Source organism: Xenia sp. Carnegie-2017, unplaced genomic scaffold, assembly GCF_021976095.1.
Source record: "Xenia sp. Carnegie-2017 unplaced genomic scaffold, XeniaSp_v1 HiC_scaffold_16, whole genome shotgun sequence".
Taxonomy (NCBI): domain Eukaryota; kingdom Metazoa; phylum Cnidaria; class Anthozoa; order Malacalcyonacea; family Xeniidae; genus Xenia; species Xenia sp. Carnegie-2017.
In genome coordinates this window covers 9,469,444-9,481,862 of record NW_025813469.1, presented here as the reverse complement: position 1 = coordinate 9,481,862, position 12,419 = coordinate 9,469,444, and the positions used below count along the sequence as shown (strand labels likewise).

The 12,419-nt window shown below is 34.5% G+C and overlaps 4 long non-coding RNA genes across 4 annotated transcripts; all 4 read right to left on the bottom strand.

Moving 5' to 3' along the window:
• Positions 1-1,268: 1,268 nt before the first annotated feature.
• On the bottom strand, positions 1,269-2,855 carry LOC124436723. Its single transcript, XR_006945456.1, has 3 exons — positions 2,691-2,855; positions 2,318-2,424; positions 1,269-1,402 (listed from the first exon to the last, which is right to left on the bottom strand). It is a non-coding gene; the product is annotated as an uncharacterized LOC124436723 (long non-coding RNA).
• A 252-nt stretch (positions 2,856-3,107) lies between these two features.
• LOC124436932 lies at positions 3,108-3,696 on the bottom strand. The gene is made up of 2 exons (XR_006945546.1): positions 3,611-3,696; positions 3,108-3,427 (listed from the first exon to the last, which is right to left on the bottom strand). It is a non-coding gene; the product is annotated as an uncharacterized LOC124436932 (long non-coding RNA).
• An 884-nt stretch (positions 3,697-4,580) lies between these two features.
• Positions 4,581-5,916, bottom strand: LOC124436885. Its single transcript, XR_006945525.1, has 3 exons — positions 5,897-5,916; positions 4,844-4,885; positions 4,581-4,743 (listed from the first exon to the last, which is right to left on the bottom strand). It is a non-coding gene; the product is annotated as an uncharacterized LOC124436885 (long non-coding RNA).
• Positions 5,917-5,964: 48 nt separating this feature from the next.
• On the bottom strand, positions 5,965-7,680 carry LOC124436884. Its single transcript, XR_006945524.1, has 3 exons — positions 7,563-7,680; positions 7,365-7,425; positions 5,965-6,005 (listed from the first exon to the last, which is right to left on the bottom strand). It is a non-coding gene; the product is annotated as an uncharacterized LOC124436884 (long non-coding RNA).
• Between the last annotated feature and the right edge of the window lie 4,739 nt (positions 7,681-12,419).

Sequence of the window (12,419 nt, the reverse complement as noted above, 5' to 3'; positions counted from 1 at the left end):
GGAGAGGAGGTAGATTTTCTCTCCGTATTCTAGCAATCCATTATTATACAATTATGTACAATAATTAGGAAACTATAAGTTCATACTTTGCGTCAAGGAAACTACAACTTAATTCTATGCACGAAAGGCTATTTTTACAATGGTTTTATGTAGGATTATTTTCTAACCGAAATGTTTATTAAGGGCAATAGATTGGTTTCACATCAGTGGAAACTGTTGTTAAGGTTGAATTCGGAGGACAAGCAAACGGCATTACGCGCAATTTCCACACAAAGAAACCTTCGTATTTTTTTAAAAAATAATATTAATCGACATTCAAGTTCTATATGTAGTGCGGAAACTGTGCGTAATGGCCTTTATGGATGTGAAACCGTTCTATTAAAACAGAATACAAATAACCAGCTCAATACTTGCATGTAAGCTATAAAAGTTGCTTGTGTATATACCTACGAATAAAAAATTCTGACGTTTCGAAAAGAAACATTTTGTGATTAGGAGAAGCATTTTGACGCAAGTTTATTATGACTGTGCAATGACTTTACATAAAGCTTTGAGGAGCAATTAACGATATGACGTCAATACAAGCCGCTGACATATTTCTGCTCCCACGCACCGGATGCCCTAGCTGCAGCATTTCAACTCATTTTTCGTGAAAATATTGAATCAAACAAACAAAAAATTGCCGCATATTTATTTTCACGGGACAAACAAAGATTTAAGACCAACATTATTTTTGGGTGGAGTTCCCCTTTAAGGAGTTTTTTGCTTGGGAAATGATGGAATTTCCATATCATCTTACAAATATACTTTAGAGAAAACAAAGTTTGAGAAAGCAATTTCTTAGGCGAAATACGAAACAAACGATACTCATGGAATCATATTATATGTCGTGAATACTAAGCTCTCTCACGAGCAGATGAAATTCTCCTTTTCATTACCGTTACACCATACAAACGACGTACAAAAAAACATTCCCAGCTTGTCTCAACGTTGTACCAACGTTCGTCGAACGTTGACTCAACGTCGGGACCAACGTTGAGTGAACGTTTTTTGGTGAACTCGTAGGAACGTGGTGGCGACGTTAGGATAAACGTTGGAATGTAACGTATTTTCAACTAAAGCCCGACGTTTATACAACGTTCATACAACGTTTATCCGACTTTCATACAACATATAGCAAACGTTCATACAATGTTTACCTGACGTTTATCCGACGTTCATTTAACATACAATTAACGATGCATTATTTGTGAAATCATAAAACAGCCTTTCCAATGATACGAACTAAAATTTAATTTCCATATAATCAACTTTTAATTCATATATTTTGCTGTGTGTGTTTTAATATACATATTTACAAAAATGCTAACTAAGCCGATTCCAATAAGTTGCATTTTCGGACCTGCAAGAAAATAACATATATGAATACTAGAAAATGGTAGTCTACGTATCATTTTTATGTCTTACCACCTACATTAACATTGACATATTTGTCTGTAAGAGATGCCATTTAAATGGAAAACTGTATCGTCTGCTGTATGTATATCTTCTTCATTTAATTTATATAAACATATGGATCAAAGTATTTTTTAGTTTTATTCACTTAAAAGCAATCGAATAAATCCACTTATATGAATGCCACTACGTACGTACGTCGGATATAAGAAATTATCTCACGCTACAACGTCATCTCTTACGCACGAGAAACAAAACAAGTGAACAAAACTTTAATCGTTACGGCACCTTTTTCACATTTAACTAACACTTGCTTTTTTATAGAAATAATAAAACAATTATTGAATTGGGTTTTCACAGTAATATAAAGAATTATCAAGGCAACAATGTGTTCTATCTGCCTCAGCGTTGGTAGATTGAACAAACCTTGGCCTTCATAAGTCTTAATTCATATACTATTTCATTCAATAATTGTTTAATATCACGCTAAGCAAATTGTATATAACAAATCTAATCATGCAGTTTGAGTTAACAAAATTTAAAACTTGCACAAATCTAATACCTGCACTAAAATGAACGTTTTTAAAGGTACGCATTATGTATATGTGTCCATTCCGTTTTGCTTTACTTATAATTAAAGGACAATGAAAGACACATGCTCACTTACTTTAAGTGCACATGCCAATAATGTTATTGCGTATTTTTCTCAACTTACACAGACAAGAAAATACAAATATGCTAACTATGAGATTACGGAGTAAAATAAATTGAGTTCTCCTTGTGTAAGTTGAGAAAATCAAACAAAGAAAAAATGGCATCTATATACTTTACCCAGCAATCTATGATGATAATGACATGTTACCTTAAGTCTGGAACCACCTTGCTTGCCTGAAGCATATTTTAAAAATTCGGCAATTTGCTCTTCAAATTTGGCCTTGCTCCATCCTTAATGAGCTTTGAGGCAGGCTTCTAACAAGTGAAACGAAACAGAAAAGACATAGTTAAAATAAATTGTATAGATAAAACACTAAAACATTTTTGTAAGCTGAATGATAAACAACAATTCATTATAGTGACATATGCAAAACAGTTTAATGTATTAGCTTTTAAAACTTGCAACAATATTCCTTATGACAAGGAGCAACATAAATGGCTGTTTTTCCAATTCATGAACGAGGAAAAAGAGACAAAACATGGTACTGCTGCAGCAATCGTTATCGTCTAATTGTTCTTACTTGTTATAACTTTGCAGAGGGCAAGGTGCTAAAATGGTCGCTTTGACTTTCTGCTTTTTAAACTATATTGAGACCATAGATTATTTGTTCCAGCTTTGTCATAACTCTTCTAACAATGTTTGCACAGGTATTTGCACAAAGTGCTACCAAAATCTGCAGCTAGTAAAGAGAGTAAAAGATAAATTATACGGAAAAGTTCAATTTAGACATATACATATATATATAGAAAACCATTTTGATTTCGAATTGCGAAACAAAACCATCCAAAGTGAATGGTGAGAGTTTTTAGAAAAACCAGTTTCTTCGTTAAAATTTTTCAGCACAAATAAAACGACACACTCCTCTGAGCCGTTTGAAGTATCGTAACGTATTTAAATCAATCAGAACACGACAATGCTCTCACGAAAAACACGATGCTAGATTCATATAGTTTAATCAGATAATCTGACCCCCTAACGTCACGAAAATCGTTATTAAAGTTACGTTTCAGACTTTGACATGCATGTTTTCAAGCTTCAAACACAAATGGTAAAAAAAGTCTTTTTTAATGATAAAAATTGGTAACAAATGGTCCTGAAGTTCTTCAACCGAATCTAAGGAATTAGGTACAACATCTTCCAAAATTTCGTGCTCGTCTACACCTTTCGTAGTGCTTAACAGAGCACGCAATATTGACAACGCTTCTTTTTGCTTAACAATTAATGTTTCCAGTTTGGTGAGAACTGATCTTTGGAAGCCTACAAGAAAGATAAGAAAAAAATAGAATAACTTATGTATAACCTACGTAATATCTTATAAATATAAAAAACCTTACAACATGCTAACAAGAAAATTCAAATAAAACTCGCATCAAATTGCTAATTGAATACGCATACATAATAACAACGCTATTCAAAAACTATATACTGTAGAAAAGGTACCATTAATGTTTGGTTGAGAACGTCTTCCTGCATGTGTTATGTTCATAAAACTTGTCGAAGGCGTTTCGTGCAATGAAAGTTCATGCGCATCTGCAAAGCAATCACGTGTTGCAGTTAGTTGTGAAGAAAAAAACCATTTTAAACAACACGAAATGAACGTAAATAAAAACGTAATAACATAACATGCAATAATGAATTGTAAGAAAAGCTTGCCAAAGACACCACTTTTTCGTTGAATTTCTTTCTCTTGTTGTGCCAGTTGTAGAAATTCCTCGTGAAGAGACGTTGCTTGTATGTACAGAGAAGACACGTACTGGGTTTAACATACCGTAAATGCTCGAATAAGCGCCCAGCTTCCAATAAGCGCCCCGCTTCGAATTAGCGCCCCCCCTAGGACTCAAATTTTGAAATAAGCGCCCCTTCCAATAAGCGCCCCGAGAAAAGACGGGTTTTGCTAAGCGTCCTCTCAAATAAGCGCCCCCACCCCCACCCTTCCCCGATAAAGATGAACTTCGGTACTCAGTTCGATACACAGTATTTTTAATTTTTTACAGTGTTAATGTTATTTTTAATGTTACAGTTAAGGTCACAAGAAATAAAAATACCAGTGTCATTTTCACGTCAAAAATCCGAAAATGAAATAAGCGCCCCCCTTCCAATAAGCGCCCCCCTTCGAATTAGCGCCCCCCTCTCGCCTCCAAAAATTAAATAAGCGCCCCGGGCGCTTATTCGAGCATTTACGGCATATCTTTATTGCACGCACGAACGTCATTTAAATTAAGGCACTACAAGTTTCAAAAGTAAGAAACAGAAAGGTGACTAAAATAAAAAACCTCGAGAAAGTTTCATTTAGTAATTTGATAGCGATCGCTGACAATTAGATTTGAACGAATGTATTTTGATGAAATTGTGGTGAACACAACTGCAATTTTAACTATAACTAACATTTTTTCAACTAATTAAAATTATTTCAACATTTTAGTCGACATATTATGTGAAAGTTGCTGATTAGTCAGTTATGACGACAGAAAACTTACCACTAAGCTGAGATGGTGTCCTACTAGTAGATGTGGAAGTTATTGCATGATCCTTTGTGTTTAGGATTTCTGCTGCTAATTCACCATCATATAAATCTAGACCAACATTAAATTAGGATGAAAAGAGAAATTATATACGTGCATGTTTCTGTCAAAAAATTGTCTGCTTGTACAAGGATTATAATTGCGCTTATACTTTTTTCTGCAAGGGAGATCAGCTTGCTGTACACCGGCAAATCTAAAAAGTAAAATCACTCATTACATTTAAATGCAACTTAGCAATATGTAAAAAACTGCACTCCTTTGAATAAAGCAATGGCCTGTTGCATTGAAACTACAGTACTTACTTCTAGAATTGGTTCATAAGATTTCATTGACGGCTGTTATCATATTACTTTCAGAAGATTCCAATAAATGCTTAATGTTCCTACAAAAAGATGCGTAACGTGGAGCAGGAGGTAACTGAGGGGCTCTGTGAACATTGAATTATGGGCTCATCACTGTCATCATCGTCTGATGAGAAAAAATACCCGATCATTGCATAACAATGTTTATTGAGTACTCAAGCTATACTAAAAATACTAAAATATGGTTAATTTAATGCTTGCCAAAGATGTAATATTTAAGTAGCTACCACAATACATTCAGTCTTAATCCTATCTTTTCCCATCTTAAGAAAGAAGACATAGTCAAATTCAAAGAATATATTGTGTTTCACACACAAGATCCTTCATTAACTACAGCCATATACGCACATAGGTAGTTATGACAGTAGAAATAAAACACTGTTCTGTGTTACTGTGTACGTAAGTTGTTGTGTTCGGAGAAAAAATATCTAGAATACTATATAACCTACTTTCTATGTCACTGTAATCTGAAAATTCTTCCATACTACTTTTGAGACAAGGATGTTTTCATGGCTTGTCGTTGATTGACTCATCATCTAATTCAATGATTGAAGTGGCAATGGCCTTCTAGCGAACTTTTGGGAATTTTTAAAGTTGTCTAAGTAAAAGAAAGGTTTAAATTTAGAAAACAGAGCATTAAATTGTTTATAGCACTTTTGAGGCTTCAGTGGAGAAAACGTGATTCAGCTGGCAGCAAGTTTATAAAAAATTCTGAAAATAAAAAATTTCTACACCAGACATAGCGATGATTATTTACAATCAAAATGGAAATAACTAGAAATCCAAAACAAATGTAACCTAAATGAAAAATTCATACTATAATCACAAGACATCATATTAACCTGCAAATGTGAATATTCTGACTTTATGTTTTTCCAAAGATTTTGTCCGCAATTCCAGCTTCTTTAAACTAGCTGAGACATTTGTCCTTGGCCAATAGCAACACAAAACCTAAAGGGCAATTAAATGAAAGTTAATTGCATTGACCTGTACGTATAAACTCAGGAAGATCTTTAAGATATGCCATATTACATTCTATGGGAAGTTGTTGTCCTTTACAGATTATAGCATGCGATTGTGACTTATATCAATCTTCCAATGTAGACATGCATAGCATATACTTTCAGTAACAAGCACATAAATAAAAATGAATGATTGAACAATATTGCATAAAAACAATAACGCAAAGCAAACCCTACACCATCACATGCTTCAATCCAACTTCTGGGAATAACTTTCACTGACTTCTCATCAAGGAAATCTACAACTGCATATGTATCAGTAGACATCTAAAGCAAATAAAAACACAATTTCAGATTGGCAGAGTTCGAAATCATAGCTCATTTGAAATTTCCCTCTTTATAGCCTGCAATACTGTTTCTCAGGTACATACCAGTACTCATTTCCTATTTACATTCAAATAAACATGCATCAGGTAAATCAATGAATTTGGTTTAGTAGTTTAATGGACTGCAAAATGTAAAGCCAAGGCAATAATTGGACAAACGATACTTACACTAGTATTAAAAAGTAACCATGCATTGTTATGAATTTACATTCAATTACCTCTTTGTAAAATTATATCATTGTTTGAAAACTGCTGTGATTTGCAATAGAAACTACAACTATTTTAAGGTTTAAGGCTTCATGATTCTTAATCAAAAACATTTTGTAAATCACATAATCACATAAACCATGTTAAAAAATATTAATCATCATCACAGACGTATATATCATAAAAACGTTTGAGTTTAATGTTATAAAAAAACAAAAAAATTAACAAAGTTTTTATCAAAACAATTGAAAATTAAGGCTATAGTAAAGTGTATGAATTATGAAAATACATTTGTTAAATGTCCACAGCAATAAGCCAATAACCCGCAGGCTTTTCTGAATTTTGGCGATCAATAATTGGCCTTATCACTAAAGATCAAAAAAATTGGCCTTTCTTAATAACTAGAACAAATTGCTTCTGTCAAAATCATTCAAAGAGCCTAGAAAGCTACATGAGCAAAGTAGCACACAAATTTGTTGTTTTACGCATTTATCACCAATCCATCATATACATTTCAACCATCCTTTGTCGATTTGGATCATTTAAATTTTAAAGCTTTTTTGTGCTTATCAACACACCAAATTACTTAAATAAGATGTTGCTGGTATTATTTGTGGCTAAAAACAATAAATTGTATGCTTTATTTAACCAAGGGTAACGGCAAATCGACAATGGCATTGTAAGACGTTCATTGTTCCTCATTGTCTTTGTTCAACAATAACTACAATATCTAAACAAATAAAATTTCACCTTACTTTGATCACGTTACAATATAGCAGCACTTGTTCCAAAACACCGTTTCTTGCTAAAGTTGCGCTAAGAATAAGAAATGAAACGGGTCATCCGTCAACTATTGACCGCGAAATCGTGTTACACGTGAATATACATGTTGAATTATCCCTTGCCCAAGTTCTGTGTTTATTCAAATAAAATCAAAACAGCACTGTACATACAATGAAAACGTTGATCAGCTCGTTCTTGAATGTGTTGTATCAAATATATATTCTTTCTTGGGTGAAAAATTTTAATAGCTAAATATCGACTTGCTACTTGTAATGAAGTGTACAGAAGACACGTGCAAAATAGTATTCTGAGCCCGCAAATTTTCTTAACATCTACAGCGATTTATGTTTCTTTTATAGCATATTTCGCCAACTGTGTCGCATCGGACGCATGCGCGGCATAACGTTATCAAACTATTTATTAAAGTTTATTTTTTATTAACGCTGATACAGCGAACGCATATTGATATCAATGTTCAGAAAAAACGACCAACGTAATTTTTATATTCGACATTGACACAACATTAAATGCAACGCACTACGTAAACATGAAACAATATGAATTGACGTCAATCCTAACTTTTAGCCAACTTTCATACCACGTTAGACATTAACGAAACTGCGACCAAAAAATCACCTTAATCTAACGTTCATCTTTACATTTAGACAACGTTCATACCACGTTAGACATTAACGAGGCTGCGACCAAAAAATCATCTTAATCTAACGTCCATCTTAACGTTTAACCGACGTTGACACAACGTCAGACAATAACGACGGGCACGCGACCCAAAAATCACCTTATACTAACGTTCATCTTAGACAACGTTGTTTCAACGTTACAACATAACTTCGTTACCGAATGCTAATTTTAACGTTTAACCAACGTTGACACAACGTGCTTAAAATTTGAATAAGAAAAACAACGTGGTAAGAACTTTGTATTAACGTTATGTCATAACGTAACGTAAATACAACTTTCAGCCAACGTTAAGAAAACGTCATGTGCTACCTGGGGATTTTGTGAAAGTATCTTGCTGGGAAGTCACGCGTTCGTGGTGAAAAAAATACGCCACAATTTTAGCCAAGTGGGTCTTCTGTTAGATGTTTTTCTGTGCTAGAACAATGAACCTTGGAAGGTGTATTTCTTTTGAAAGTGTATTTGCGGGTGAGGCAACGTCCGTTGGTAAAGGCATTAAACATTTACACGTATTATTTTTGACTGTGGAAAACGTTAAAATGCTAATGACTTATAGAAACCTGTATTGCAGTTCTTTGTATTTAAAATTTTGAAAAAAGACACAATCTGCGTTCTTTCTTTTTTTAAAAAAAAGTCTTTTGCAATTGTCCAATTGCAAATTTCTAGCGCATATCGAGCGAAAGGTTATTGTGCTGATTTTCCATATTTGCAAATATAATATTGAATAACTTTTAAGAAATCTATGTATGGAACAGTGGCGTGCGGTGACCGAATTTAATAGGCAAGCGCTGGAGGTGAGGTTTGCGGCATGCCGCGAAGCTATATAGGGGTTCTGGGGGCATGCTCCCCCAGAAAATTTTTGGATTTTGAAGGCTACTGTTATTCCATGTAGATTCCATAATGGAAAAATGTCTTGAAAACGTACCATGGAAAAGTTTTAATTGGTATGGAAGAATAACAATCCTTGTCTTTAGTATAATTGGCATAGTCGTTTCTGGTTTTTCAATAACTTTATATGGTGATACATCGTTTCATTGTTATAATGATAAAGTATCAAATTCCAAGAAAAATTTTCTCGTGAAAAACGTTTAATCAAGTTGTTTCAGACAATACAAAGATGGGTTAACCTTCCAGTATTTCAGTGAGCATTCTGTTAAGATGTCTGTTCTGTGCTTTTACCACAACATATAACTGTATGTAAATGAACGTGTTAATGCGAATCACGAGACCATTGCATCCTTCGGTGGTAAACGCTAATGATTCTACTCGTCGCTTAACTTAGGGCCCAAGGAATCCACACAGATATGTGAATTTGTTGATGGCAGCTATATTAGACTTTTCCACAGTCTCCGTAAATTGCCCCAAAATTTGGGCCAATCCATGTAATCCCCCTCAACTTTCGTAATATTTATTTTTGGTAATCGCACCGACGTACCTTCATCACTTCTTTTTGAGTCCTCAGACTTTGAATTTTGAATTTTTGCATTTACTTGAGCCTTTGTTTCTTGAAGCTGCACTTCAAATTTAAGTTGCTCCTAGCGAGCGTCATTTTTCTCTTCTAATTTCCTGTTGTTTAACCATTGTTGTAGCTTGTTTATTTCGTCTTCGGCCTCACTTATTTTTGTTTCTATTTCCGCGTTCTAATCTACGATTTCTTCTAGGTCGTCTTTTCGTTCGATTTTCGCTGCTTCTACAGCTCTTTTAAAATTGTCAGCTTCGTTTATAGTTGTTTTGAGTGCGTTCAGTTGTCGTTCGATAGTCTCTCACTTTCCCGAATCTAATATTTTAGCTGTTCTTTGAGCAGATAACTTCAGTTGAGTTAATTTTATATTGAGTTTTGCTTCGTCGTTAGCCATGTTTATGGGACGCGTAAAATCTAGTACGAATTTTTCACAATATATCACAACAACAATTCTTCGTCGGTAGGTGCTACGTATTCCGAAAATTGACCTCCGTCCCAATGTCTTTGGAACACGAAGAATAATTACAATCACAAATTTGAATTTCTTAAACAATTTTATTCTCACTCCCAAAATATCTCGCCTCTCTCGACATTCTCGCTCCCGTTATCTCCTCTCTCTACTTCCGTTCCACCCATGTTTTCTGTATTGTTCTCTATCGTCTCCGACGTACACGAATAAATAATTGAGCCCAACACAACTTTAACATAATTTGCAACAAAATTCAATCTTGACTGATGCTTTTACCACAGAATAGATATCTTAGCAGAAGGTCTACTTTTGTCGGAACATTTAATGTTCGTGTCCTCCACTTTTCTGAAAAAAAATTCTAAGCAGACACGCCCTCCAGCATGATACTTCAGGAAGATTGCAATGGAAAATATAGATGTTTTTACAAATACATCGTTTTCAACTGCAAAAGCTCGGTCCCTTATCTCCTTCCCAAGATGACTTTTCGAGGTAAAAATTTCGGCAAACTTTTGCTTTCAACATGAATTATTAGTAAAACAACATTTTCGTGCAATACTATTCGATACTTATTGGGAGTATCTTGCATGAAGACACGCATACCTAGTGAAAAAATATACCACGATTTTGTCTTTCAGTGAGCATTCTGTTAAGATGTCTGTTCTGTGCTTTTACAACAACATATGACTGTATGTAAATGAACGTGTTCATGCGAATCACGAGACCTGAGCAATTGTATATGACTGAGGCTTGATGAGCATGTTGATAAAAAAAAGGGGATTTTTTTATTAAGGAGAAACGTGATCTTTACCACTTATTACACAGATAAGCACTTTGTCAAAACTACTTATAAGTTATAACTGCTTATAAGCACTTGCTCAATGCTCAGGTCTCGTGATTCGCATGAGCACGTTCATTTACATACAGTTATATGTTGTGGTAAAAGCACAGAACAGACATCTTAACAGAATGCTAACTGAAATACTGAAAGGTTAATCCATCTTTGTATTGTCTGAAACAACTTGATTCAACGTTTTTCACGAGAAAATTTTTCTTGGAATTTGATACTTTATCATTATAACAATGAAACGATGTATCACCATATAAAGTTATTGAAAAACCAGAAACGACTATGCCAATTATACTAAAGACAAGGATTGTTATTCCATGTAGATTCCATAATGGAAAAATGTCTTGAAAACGTACCATGGAAAAGTTTTAATTGGTATGGAAGAATAACAATCCTTGTCTTTAGTATAATTGGCATAGTCGTTTCTGGTTTTCAATAACTTTATGGTGATACATCGTTTCATATTGATAAAGTATCAAATCAAAAATTTTCTCGTGAAAACGTTGAATCAATCAGACAATACAAAGATGGGTTAACCTTTCAGTATTTCAGTGAGCATTCTGTTAAGATGTCTGTTCTGTGCTTTTACCACAACATATAACTGTATGTAAATGAACGTGTTAATGCGAATCACGAGACCTGAGCATTGAGCAAGTGCTTATAAGCAGTTATAACTTATAAGTAGTTTTGACAAAGTGCTTATCTGTGTAATAAGTGGTAAAGATCGCGTTTCTCCTTAATAAAAAAAATCCCCTTTTTTTATCAACATGCTCATCAAGCCTCAGTCATATACAACTGAAAGCAAAGTATATTATCAAGAAAATTTTATATTTGTCAAAGCAATTACCTGGTTTATCTATTCATTAGCTTACAGCTACTGCCAACATAATCAAAAAATGTTAAAAAACAGGAGATCACTTCCATCTGGTTCAGCGTTTGAAAGTTTGAGCAAAATGGAACAACCCTAAATCGTAACAAGGGGAATTCTGGCAGACGCAGGACCGGAAGATCTGCCGAGATATTAAATTAGTGAGAAATCGGGCTCGCTTTGACCCTGCTCTGTAAAATTGCTAGATGTAACTGAGTTGGATCACTATCCGGTACTTTTAACAGAATTTTCTGATTTGCTGCTACATCCATATAGGATACATGTGCGGCATGAATATTTACCACACAACTTTCAAAGACTGTAAAATTTCGCAAAGTGGTTGACAGAACGATGGAGAAGAAATGAAAATCTCATTCGCAATGTTTTTGTTGGTGATGAAGCTAGATTCTGTATGAACGGACAAATCGATTCAAGAAACCTCCGAGTATATGCTCCAGCTGGAAACCTTCAAGCTTTCAACTTTCGATTGCCTGACCTTACACGTTTTGACTTTCCTATGGGGGCGCTTGAAATCCAAAGTTCATACGAGTCCTCCAAACGACCTCAACGACTAGCAAGCTCGCATTCATCAGGAAGTTGCTTTTTTGGTTACCAATCCGGCCATTATTTCGACGATTAGTTCTAGCCATTCTTCGACGCTGTCAAACAGGCAGTGACAGAG